The following is a 12,722-nucleotide window of genomic DNA, read 5'->3' as shown; positions in this document are numbered from 1 at the left end:
TGCTTTGCTATGACTACTGACAATGGCACATTTGGTGTGGATCAGAGAGCAATTAGAAGCTGCAGTATACAGGCTGGCCCAACCATACCATCACCAGCCTACTCTGTTCTACCAAACAGCCAACTGGTGCATTGGCAGCAACTATGCAACTCCATACTCAATGCTGACCCTTCCGATAGCTTTTTTCAGAAAATGCACCCATTACAGCCTGTTTCCAACCTCACCCCTACTATGCCACTGACCACTGTTTAACTGAGTACGAATCTTCAACCTTCAGCCCTTTGGCAACCATGTGATTTTCTCTCAGGCTCATCTGATTGCAAATCTCCCAGAACATTAGATTCTAATTTGACTGCGATACAATGTTGAAATGTCCCTCCTACTTAATTTCTTTTTTTTAAAAAAAGGAAAATGGTATGATACACCTATGGACAAACATACATACTTACTTCCTAATTTTCTAGCATTCTGGTTCTTGTATTGCGTTAGAAAATCAGTAAATCAATGCTATAAACAGTAGACCAGCACTCAATCACATCTAGCTTAAGGTGTTTACAACAAATGCTACACATATATGGTTTCTAAATGCGAAAAAAGCAGAGCCAAACACAACTCATACAGTTGTGCTTTCCATCACACGAGAGCAATGCAAGAGAAGTCCCTTTACTATGTGTCAGGCAAAGGTGTCAAGAACAAAGCCACCAAGACTATCTTCAGGAGGGCTTGCACTTCCAATCTTAACTGGATAGTTCATGCTATGAAAGACATTCCTCAGCTACTTGTCACTCATTGCTAATTTAATATTGCTTATTTATTAATGAAATTACATACATATATGCCCATCACACTGTTCCATTTTAGAGTAAGGAATGGTTGGCAGACTGCAGAAAAGGAGTAAGAGAGCAGAACAATCTAATTTATCCTCTGCACTGTTCACTGTCCTCTCCATATTCTTGCCAATTATTATAGCTTCCCCCATATCAGAGGTGGGCTGCTGTTGTTTTGCACCGGTTCTCACGGACTAGTAGTTAAGATTAGGCACAGTTTGGCAAACCGGAAAATCCCATCACTGGCTGGCCCCATCCCCGGCCATTTTTCAGCCTGTTTTTGGGCCATTTGCAGTTTGGTTTTAGGCCATTTTCAGTCTGTTTTTCAGGGCATTTTTGGCCTGAAAAAAAAAAATAGCTGAAAGCAGCCCAAAAAACAGCCCCAAAATGGCCTGGATTTTGGGCCATTTTCAGGCTGGGTTTTGGACCATTTTCAGACCAGTTTTTGTGCTGTTTTCAGCGCCATTTTTCAGCCAAAAATGCCTTGAAAATGGCCCTAAAAACGGCCTGAAAACAGCCCAAAAACTATCTCCTGTCTCTCAGAGAACTAAGATCAAACTTCAACAGAAAATGTACAAATCAAATTCAAATAGAATGTACATCCTTCCATTCTGCCCACCCCCATTCAGTCAGAACGGAAGAAGCTTCATGGATGTGAAGTGAAACATTTCCAAGGAAAAAACAAGAAAAGTCCAGTTGTCTTTTGAGAAACACCTCTGAGACAACCATGACCATACTCTGCATGATCTGCATGATCTTGATCTGCAAGATGATGGAGAATCACCATAGACATTGATTCAACACATATTCATTCTTGTCCTTGTCTCTTGTTTTACCATGCACCCTTCTTAAGTTCACTCCACATTCAACTTACCATTCACTTCTCCTGACATACAGCTTTGACTCCCATATGAAGAAGCGAGGAGACAAGCACCTGGTCATTTTTTGCTTCTTTTGGCAGCCATTAATTTATTGTAACAGTCAGTGGTGGGATTCAAATATTTCGGTTTGGTGGGTGTGGCTTGGTGGGTGTGCTTTGCGCATGTGCACACACTTTACGTGCATGCGTGCGCCAAACACGCACTTTGCACAGGTGCAGAGGCATTTGCACAGGCACGGAGGTGTTCTAATTTGCCTCCTGAAAGCCTGCACGATGCCGGTCACTTCAGCAGCTGCCACGCGGCACTCTTCTGGGCCACGCAAAGCAGCTGTGCTTCAAATTCAGAGGATAAAGGTGAGTACGGGAGCCTGGGCGGGTGGGTGGGCCCAACAGCAGAGCAGCAGAGAGAATTTGTTCAGTCTCTGCTGCTCATCCCTGCTACCGGCTCTGCAGAACCGGGTTGAACCGGCAGAATAACACCACTGGTAACAGTCCGCATGCTACCCATTATCTTTCTACTAGCATTTGCACATCTCAAAATTTCTCCATTCATTTTCAGTAGTCAAACTACCAAGGCACAGGTAGTCCTCGACTTACAACAGTTCACTTAGTGACAAAGTTACAACAGCACTGAAAAAAAGTGACTTATGAGCATTTTTCACACTTATGAGCATTGCAGCATCCCAAGTCATGTGATTTACATTCGGATGCTTGACAACAGACTCGCATTTATGACGGTTGCAAATCATGTGATTTCCCCCTCTTGTGACTTTCTGACGAGTAAAGTCAATGGGGAAGCAAGATTCATTTAACAGCAGGGTTACTAATTTAACAACTGCAAGGATTCACTTAACAAAGGCGGCAAGAAAAGTTGTAAAAGAGGAAAAACTCACTTAACAAACCGTTCACTTAGCAACATGAATTTTGGGCTCAATTGTGGTCATAACTGGAGGACTACTTGTACTGAGATTTGCTATTTGCTCTTAGCCCAACCTACCCTACCAGGTTGTATTTGTGTGAAACAAATTAAGAGGAGGAAAACGCCACCTTGAACTCCCAAAGGAAAGACGGTGTATAAAGCTAAGAAATAAAATGGATAAAAATCTCAAATAGGGTCACATTAAAGTTTACATTTATTTTTAAACAACTTACTATTTTTAAGAGTATTCCCTAATGAAAGATTATTATTCAAAAGAACACAAGAATAAAACACTGTAACTTAGCAACTCCTTTGTTTTCTTCGTTAAATTTTACAGCTGCCTCAATCCCTAGGGATTTTCAATTTACTGTTCTACTATAGATGTCATTTTTTTTTCTTGCAGACCAATACAGCTAATTTTGTTTTTGTCCATTAAAAAAAAAACACTGATCAGAATGCCTCTTCAAATATGACCCTTTGTTACAAAATCTATATCTATATTGTCTATTGTTTTTCTATTGTATTTTTAAATGTTATCAGAATTCAAGTTTTTTTTTTATAAAACTGAGAACTTATAAAAAGTAAATGGTTTTATCTTTCGCAAATCAAAGGAACATTTAAAGAATTTTCTACTGAAAAATAAAAAATCTAGGAAAACTATTTTTCATGCAAAATGTACTTCTTTAAAAAGGAATATCTGAAATACTCAGCTGAATAAAACCTTTGGCAGATACATAGCAGCAGCAGTAGAATTTATTTAACCAGTCCCTGATAATATAATGCATCCATGCAATTTTAAAAACTATCTCTCAGATCAAGGGTGTCAAACTCAATTTCATTGAGGGCTGCATCAGGGTTGTGTTTGACCTTGGGGGGGGGCATGGCCAGGGTGGGCGTGGCCAGCATGATGTCACTTGTGTTGGGTGTGCTCACTTGATGCTTCACAAGTTATTATTTTGACACGTTAGTCACTCATTTCCCTGTGCAAGAAAATTAATTTTAACAGACAACCGAGTGAAATCATCACACCCGCAAGGTTATTGTACACTGTAGTAACAACAGAATACAATCTTTATAATGGCAGGTAGATTTTGTATGGATGCAAAATATAACACCACCAGTTTTTGCATGAATGTGCTCCCTGTAAGGGACACCAATGCATCTGTCTGAAATGCTGAATTCAGCCTGCAAATGAACAAAATAAACTCCTTGGATTCCAAAGATATATTGGCTCAAGAGTGAGAAGGAAGGTGATATTCACTGAGTCACCACATCTTGCAGCTTGGGCAGGGGTGTTTTTTTGCGGGGGGAAGAAGCCTTGCCACTGTCTAAACTGGTATACCGCAATGCATGTGTGTAGAGTTGTAATTGCAGGAATGTTCCAATCTCGGATGGCAAACCTCAGATAAAGAATGTTTCCAAGCAAATACAACTCAGGTAAACAAAGTCACTAATCTAAAGGAGGATTAGAGAGAGGAAGTAAACATATGTTAGCCTTTAACTAGAGATAATTAATTGTATGGATTACTATGCTAAACAGTAACGAAAGTTAAGCAGTAACCAAAGTTAACCAATGATGGAGGATAATTAAAAATGTGTATAAATGCAAGACTAGACTCCAATAAAGATCATCATGATTCAGTTGTTCATGATCAAACAACTCGACTGCCTCATCATTACAACAAGTGGCGCCTGAACAGGGACCCTCTTACTTCGTCCGGCAAGGATTTGGTGCACCTTCAACCCTTTGTGGTTTCTTCAACCTTTTGGTTTCTGTAAATATGGGGTCTTCGCTTTCTGAGGAACAAAGGAAGCATGTAGATGAATTAGGCTATTTGTTGAAGAAAAATAATACTGAGGTACCACAGAGAAATCTCTTAAGGCTGGTCCAGGAGATTGCAGCTCAGTGCCTATGGTACCCAGAAAAGAGGTCTTTAAAATTAACTGATTGGGAACGTATTGGGAAAACATTGCATACTGAACCTCGAGCAAAAATAGAAGTTTTGCATATGTGGCATTTATGTAGGCATGCAATTGAAAAAATTGGTCACAATGAACTTTCTCTTTTAACACCTCCACCTTCACATTATACTAATGCTGTCATTTGTCCCCCTTCTTCACCTGAATATATGTCTTCAATTCCCTCAGCTCCTGCAGATACAGGGCAAAAGCCTCCTGACTCTATTGTTCAGTCTTCTTTTCAGAAAATGGTAGAGACTTGTAAAAGGGATGCCTCTGTCTCAGGAACAGAACTTACAGAATTACTGTCTGTTTGCCCAGTGCAATATTGTCCTGGTCAGGGGCCACAGCTTGGACTGCAAGTAGCAGAATGGGAGGGTCTGCTTTATCAGATCTTAAGAGAGTTTAAAAAAAGCAGTTACAGACTATGGGATTAGTGGTAATTTTACAAGAGGACTTGTAGAAGGAATAAAAAAAATGGTTATACAATGATCCCTGAAGATTGGAAGCAAATATTTCACATGATTTTAACATCCATGCAATATGTGGTTTGGGAGAGTGAATATATGAGACATGCTCAAGCTGCTGCTTTAGGAGGGGGAGGAGCATATACAGTTGAGCAGCTATTTGGTTCTGGACCATTTGGTACAATTCCTACTCAAGTTGTTCTTCCTCCAGCTACGTTAACTATTGTTTCTGAATGTGCCTTTCGTGCTTTTCTTAAGGTAACCCAAGCTGGAGAACCTAGAGCAATTTTTTCAAACATTCGACAGAATGCCAATGAGCCTTATGCTGAATCTGTTGAGCATCTGTCCAAAGCAATTAGACAGCAGTTTGATCATCAGGAAGCTGCTGGTGAACTTCTTCGCCAGTTAGCTATTGAAAATGCTAATGCAGATTGTAAAAGAGCTTTACAGCCGTTAAAGGCTACTGCTCATTACACTCTGGAAGATATGCTGTGAGTCTGCCAGGATATTGGCTCACAAACTTATAAAATGCATATGTTAGCAGCTGCTATTCAGAAAGGACAGTGACCAATTGGTAACTGTTTTAAGTGTAAGAAGCCTGGCCACTTTCAGAAGTACTGTCATTCTACATCTTCTATGCCTCAGAATTGTCCTTCTAAGAAGTGCTCTATTTGTAAAAAGGGATTTCATTGGGCCAATCAATGTCGGTTTCGGTCAGGAAACTTGCCAATGGGTGTGGCAAACACCCAGAATCCAAAGCGTGCCTTTCCCATCACTCTGACTCCTCCAGCAGTCTCTCTCACTCCTCCCCAGCCACAGCCGGTAGCACTGGGATCGATTGAATCACTCAAGAGGAAATTGAGTTTAAATTTCCCATGGAAGTTAAAATAGTTCCATCTCAATTTAAAGGTCCTCTTCCTTCGGGATTAGTTGGCTTAATTTTGCCTTGTTCTTCTGCACACAAAAAGGGCTGTTTTGTTGTACCTGGGGTAATAGATTCAGATTACACTGGTATCCTCATGATTCAGATTTGGGTGAATCTTTCTCAAGTTCTTCCTTATAATTCTTCTGTTGCTCAGTTACTTCTTCTTCCACATGAAATTCCATCTCCTGGTATAGGTAATTGTGGGGATGCAGGATTTGGATCAACTTCTTTATCTGTAGGCTTACTTCATCAGCTAAACTCCTCTCGTCCTTTGTTAACACTCTTCCTTAATAAACAACCATTTCAAGGGTTATTGGATACTGGAGCCGATGTTACTGTCATCTCCTCTTTACAGTGGCCAGTACAGTGGCCAAAAATGACAGTTTCTTCATTGTGGGGAATGTTAAAAAAAGCATTGGCAGAATGTTCAAGAAATTAATGTTACAACATCTGCTGGTAAGTCCTTTTTCCTACAACCATACATTCTAGATATTCATACTAATATTTGGGGCCATGATATCCTTTTTCTTCTTAATGCCCATTTGATTCTTGATGATGGCTCTTCCTCTTAAATGGCTCTGTTCTACGCCGGTTTGGGTGGAACAATGGCCATTATCAAGGGAAAAATTCGCTGCTTTACAACAATTGGTTCAAGAACAATTGGCTGCTAGTCATATAGAACCTTCTACTAGTCCTTGGAATACTCCTGTTTTTGTTATATGATTTCAGAATCATATCAGATAGCCTTTTCTCAATATTTGGGAAACTTCTTGTATTCTTTACCCAAGGATCCTAGTGGTTACTACTACTTTAAATCCGGCCTTTTCTTCCATTTTTGTGCGAAATCCTATTTCTAAAGCTCTTACAGTCTTTACTGATGGATCACCTACAAGGGGTCTGTGTTTCTGTTGTCACGCTAAACACACTTGGCTTCATAATTGGTCTGATTATGAAGATGCTCAGCACATATTAAAAAAGCTAGGGAATTATAGTTATTGTTCTGACTACTATTGGTTGTCAGGTACCTTTAATTCTTCTTTGCATGGAATTAATATAGCTCCTGATATGTATCCTGACAATTTTCCTATTTTTAATGCCTCTGATTAATCTAATACAGGATCGATATGCGCTGGTTGGCAGCTTAAGGATCCTAATATGTGGTTCTTTTTTGATAAATATGCTACTAATGTTCATCCTCAGATTATCAATGTGCAACTATAGGTTATTTTACTCTACCTGTTCAAATAGGTACGCTCCCATCAACTCAACAGCGGCGTTCCTTTCTGGGGCCTACATGTAATGATGAAGTCATTATTGACACACAATTGTCTGCTGGTTCTACATTTGGCCGTGCATTGGCAGGGGCCGTTACAGGAGTCCTTACTCTAGGCTCTTATCCTGGCATAATTGCTCAAGAAAACAGACGATCTATTCTTGGTCTCACCTGCTGACTTGAAAAATCCATCAATGCTACTGCTGCTATTATTCGTGATTTGCAGCATGAAATAGAAGACTTAAATCAAGATGTCTTACAGCAGCGTTTTGCCATAGACTATCTTTTAGCCCGTCAGGGAGGGTTCTGTACATTAGTTGGACACTGTGGATGTGCTGTGCATTTTCATTCTTTGAATAAAACTATTGAGGATGAGCTTGCCAATTTACAATCATACATTCAAAATAATATCCATGCTCATTACTCACCTTTTGAGTGGCTAACCAATTGGCTCCCTGATTGGTCTTGGCTCAGACAGTTTTTCTTTTATGCTATAATTATTATTATTGTACTAATTGCAACCTGTTGTTTTATTCAATGTATTCCAAATTTATTCGCATTGTTTCATCCTGCTTCCCCCTCTCTTAATCCTCTACGATTGCGATACATTCATAAATCTTTGAATCCTCCATTTAAAATAAAAAACGAGGATATGTAGAGTTGTAATTGCAGGAATGTTCCAATCTCGGATGGCAAACCTCAGATAAAGAATGTTTCCAAGCAAATACAACTCAGGTAAACAAAGTCACTAATCTAAAGGAAGATTAGAGAGAGGAAGTAAACATATGTTAGACTTTAACTAGAGATAATTAATTGTATGGATTACTATGCTAAACAGTAACGAAAGTTAAGCAGTAACCAAAGTTAACCAATGATGGAGGATAATTAAAAATGTGTATAAATGCAAGACTAGACTCCAATAAAGATCATCATGATTCAGTTGTTCATGATCAAACAACTCGACTGCCTCGTCATTACAACACATGTGTTTTGTGACATCGTAGTCCGTAGTCATGGAAACATCCATAATGGTATATTGCCAGCCCAGTTATTGAATAGACAAAGCATGAGGCTAGTACAAAATCTGCCATTCCTGCTTTCAATATTAAGTAATCCAATTTGGTCTAATATAAATCTTCCAATCTAGACTCCATGGCCACCAAAACTGGGAGCCTGTAATTAATAAACCCAGCTGCTAATCACATAGTTTCATGAAGACTACCGTTGTGCTGGAATATGCCTCTGCTGTGAAGACAGGAAGACCAGCCAACAACTTATTGAACACAGAGGAATAAGGGTTTTTTGTTGTTGTTGTTGTTTATTCCATCCTGATTAAAATGGCAATGTCAGCTTGTGCCAGTTAGCATGCAACAAATTAGTGTGCAGCTAGACACACTTCAGCAATAGTTTTCTCTAATTTATCATATAGGTACTGTGTGTATAGGACTAATTGAAAGCAGCCTCCACTGCAGACCTCTAAAGCAAGCTCATTGCTTACACTGCTATTCTCTAACAATCCAGACTTCAAGTTATTTACTGAAGTATTTATTCGGCTTAATAGCCTAGGCTCGTCCTGATTCTACTACAGGGAATCCTCAACTTATGACCAAAACTGAGCCCAAAATTTCTGTGGCTACATGAGACATTTCTTAAGTGAGCTTTTTTGCCCCATTTTACAACCTTTCCTGCCACAGTGGTGAAATGAATCACTGCAGTTGTTAAGTTAATAACATGGTTGTTAAATGAACCTGGCTTCCCTATTGACTTTGCTTGCAACTGTCATAAATATGAACTGGTTGCCAAGTGAATAAATTTTGATCATGTAACTATAAGGGTGCTGCAACAGTTGTAAGTGTGAAAAATGGTCATAAGTCACTTTTTTCAGTGCTGTTATAACTTTGTACGATCACTAAATGAACAGATTATAAGTCAAGGATTACTTGTACTCTAAAGCCAACTGCCAAACATTAAGAAACAATATACATATATATATTTGTTTTCTTAATTTTTCACGGGTATCTATATGTATGGCATTCAGCTTTGTTCGGGTATTTTCCCACGTCATTATAGTTGTGCTTTTAAAGTTGTAGCGACGTTTTGGCAGAATCTCATCTGCCATCATCACAACACACAGAAGCCTGATGATGGCAGATGAGACTCTGCCCAAACGTTGCTACAACTTTAAAAGCACAACTATAATGACATGGAAAAATACCTGAACAAAGCTGAATACCATACATATAAATACCCGCGAAAACTTTATACACACACACACACACACACAGTCATCGACAAAAAACTTAATTTTGGGCACGCAGTTTTGATCTAACTCAACATACCTCCACCCTCCTACATAACTCTCATTATCTCTCTATAGTTATGACTGGAACTTTTCTTTTGAGGCAAACAGTTTCACATTTCTTGTTCCAAAGGTGTTTTTTCAAGAGGCAACTGGACTTTCTGGTTTTTCTTTGAAGACATTTCGCTTCACATCCAAGAAGCTTCTTAGAGCTGAAGAAGCTTCTTGAATGAGAAGCAAAACATCTTCAAAGAAAAGCCAGGAAGTCCAGTTGCCTCTTGAAAAAAGCATCTTTGGGACAACCATGACTTGGATGACTAAGAATCTCTGTATACATTTCACATTTCTTAAAGAAAAGTATTAATCTGCTTTGCATACCTGAAAATAAAAACATACAAAGTTCCAAAGTAGTCCCCATATGGTCCCATTTTTTATATGTTAAGATCAGAAACCGAGCTATAGCTCTAAGAAGTCTAAAAGTGCTGAAATTGTGAAATTCTCCTTTTCCACAAGCAAACATGTGCACTATCTGGACCTGCATTGTGTTGAGAAATTATTTCATGAAGAAAATGTCCCTTTACCCCTTGGGATATGAACATTTTGTTTACAGCAGCTGTGTGGATAGGGCCTATATTATAAGTGTATTTTCCAGAAAACGGACTAATTTCAGTCATCACCAAGGACTCCACAAGTTCAACCCTGAGCTACGAATATTCTCTTCTATCAGCTCTGTAGACTTCCCAGTATACATTCCTTCAGCACTGACACTAGACTTTGTGATATCAGGTTAAAAACCTTTTTAAAAACTCATTCCTACAAAGTTTTCTTAAACCTAACAAATACTATTAATTGATTAAACATTATTTCCTGAAATTTAACTGATGGTTGCTGTTATTAGCTGTTTCTATCTGCTGATTGCTACTTTTATACATTTATACATACATGTTTATTCCTTTTTCCTTTTATACTGCTTTTTTTAAATAGTTATTCACAAATTGCCCGGCTGACTGATATTGATGGAGGCTTCAGAATTATATCACAATAATGCTTAACAGAATAACAGGGATAACAAGAAGGGACCTTGGAAGTCTTCTAGTCCAACCCCATGCTCAGGCAGGAAAGCCTGTACCATTTCAGACAAAAGGTTGTCCAATGTCTTCTTAAAAACTTCCTGTGCTGGAGTATTCTGGAGGCAAGTTGTTCCACTGGTTAATTGTTCTAACTGTCAGGAAATTTCTCCTTAGTTCTAATTGGTTCTATCGTTGATTAGTTTCCTTCTATTGCTTCTTGTCCTGCCTTCAGGTGCTTTGGAGAATAACTTGACTCCCTCTTCTTTGTGGCAGCCCCTGAGATATTGGAACACTGCTATCATGTCACCCCTAGTCCTTCTTTTCTCTAGACAAGCCATACCCAATTCCTGCAACCATTCTTCATAAGTTTTAGTCTTTAGACCTTTAACCATCTTAGTTGCTCTTCTCTGCACTTTTCCCAAAGTCTCCACATCTTTTTGAAAACTGGAAGAACTCTCAGGAAAAAAAAATCTACATTTGAGGTTGATAACAGCAGGGGATCAAATTTGCCTTTCACTTTGGTATCTTCTCCTTGCAATTTCCCTCCCCTCTCATCCTAGATCAAGGATCTTCAAACTTGGCAAGTTTAAGACTTGTGGACTTCAACACCCAGAATTCCTGAGCTAACATGACTGGAGGAGGAATTCTGGAAGTTTGAAGTCCACAAGTCTTAAAGCTGTCAAGTTTGAAGACCCCTATCCTAGATCTTTCCTAACAAAAGTCAAGAAAGTCTTGGGAACCAGAGGATGGGGGAGCTGAAACAAGAAGAGAAGGCAGGGCCCTCCTCTGGCACATTTCTTGCTACCTAGGGAATTTCTTGCTACCTAGGGAATAGTTAAATATGCCAGTTCCCTGGGCTCAAGAATAAGCTCAACTGAGCATGTCCATCTGAGAACTTTTAGTTCCATACTCAAGCCTATGATCCATAGCTAACTCAGACTTCTTCCCTATAGGAAGCCACTGGGAGAGGTCGACTAAGGTCTCATTAACATGCCGATGATGTTCAGCCATACGTCAGGCTGAACTGAGGAATGAAATCCTGACAAAGTACCAAGAGTGCTATGTTGTACTGAAGGGGTTAAACAAGCTCAAATCTCTGCGAGAAACACTCTGGCTTTGTTCCAGATCCAGTAATAGTTCTGGAATAGGAATAGGATGGGATTTCTGGGAATGAGAACTTGGGAATTCTCCTTGATTTGAGCCACAGTGGTGCAGTGGTTAGAATGCAGTATTGCAGGCTACTTCTGCTGACTGCTGGCTGCCTGCAATTTGACAGTTCAAATCCCACCAGGTTCAAGGTTGACTCAGCCTTCCATCCTTCCAAAGTGGGTAAAATGAGGAGCCAGATTGTTGGCGGCAATATGCTGACTCTGTAAACAGCTTAGAGAGGGCTGTAAAGCACTGTAAAGTGTTAAGTGTTATTGGTATTTATGGCTCCTGCCAATGATTAGGAATCGTGGCCAGGGTACCCTTTGCTCAGCTAAGCTGGTAACCAATTGCAAACCTTCCTGGAGTGAGAAGACTTAACAATAATAACTCACAGGTTTAGTCTATTGCAAAGCCTTCTCCATTGGTCTGCTTTAAAGACTGCCAGAAAATGCAGTTGGCACAACATGGTAGAGATCTGCTACTGTAAAATAACACTAAATTTCCTGTATTTTGGATTTTTATTCCAATTCAAAGCCCTGCTTTCAGAGCTCTGCAATCTGCATGGTTTGGTTATTCAAGGAACTATAGGTAGTCCTTGATTTATAATCAGAATTGAGACTGGAACTTTTGTGGCTAAAGCAAGATGGTTGTTAAGCAAGTTGTGCCTGATTTTATTATTTTTTTGCTGTGGTCATTAAGCAAATTGTGGCAGCTGCTGAGTAAATCACATGGCCGTTAAGCAAATTTGGTTTTACCCACTGACTTTGCTTGTTGGAAGCCAGGTAGAAAGGTTACAAATGGTGATCATGTGTAGCCCTGGGACATTGCAACCATCATAAATACATACCGGTTGCCAAAATTGGACCATGTGGCTGTAGGGATGGTGCAATGGTCATAAGTGCAAGGACTGGATCATTTTCAGCACCATTGTAACTTTGAACGGTGGCCAAACAA

General features: G+C 39.5%; 1 protein-coding gene across 5 annotated transcripts in view; it reads right to left on the bottom strand.

Moving 5' to 3' along the window:
- Window positions 1-12,722, bottom strand: part of NFATC2 (nuclear factor of activated T cells 2) — a 191,416-nt gene that overhangs the window by 152,312 nt on the left and 26,382 nt on the right. The gene's annotated exons all lie outside the window — the stretch shown is intronic.

This window comes from Notechis scutatus, chromosome 3 (genome assembly GCF_049901735.1).
Source record: "Notechis scutatus isolate UNSWTSFEM ecotype Mainland chromosome 3, rNotScu1.2, whole genome shotgun sequence".
NCBI lineage: Eukaryota > Metazoa > Chordata > Lepidosauria > Squamata > Elapidae > Notechis > Notechis scutatus.
The sequence above is the reverse complement of the archived record's forward strand: the minus strand, read 5'-3'. Positions and strand labels throughout refer to the sequence as shown.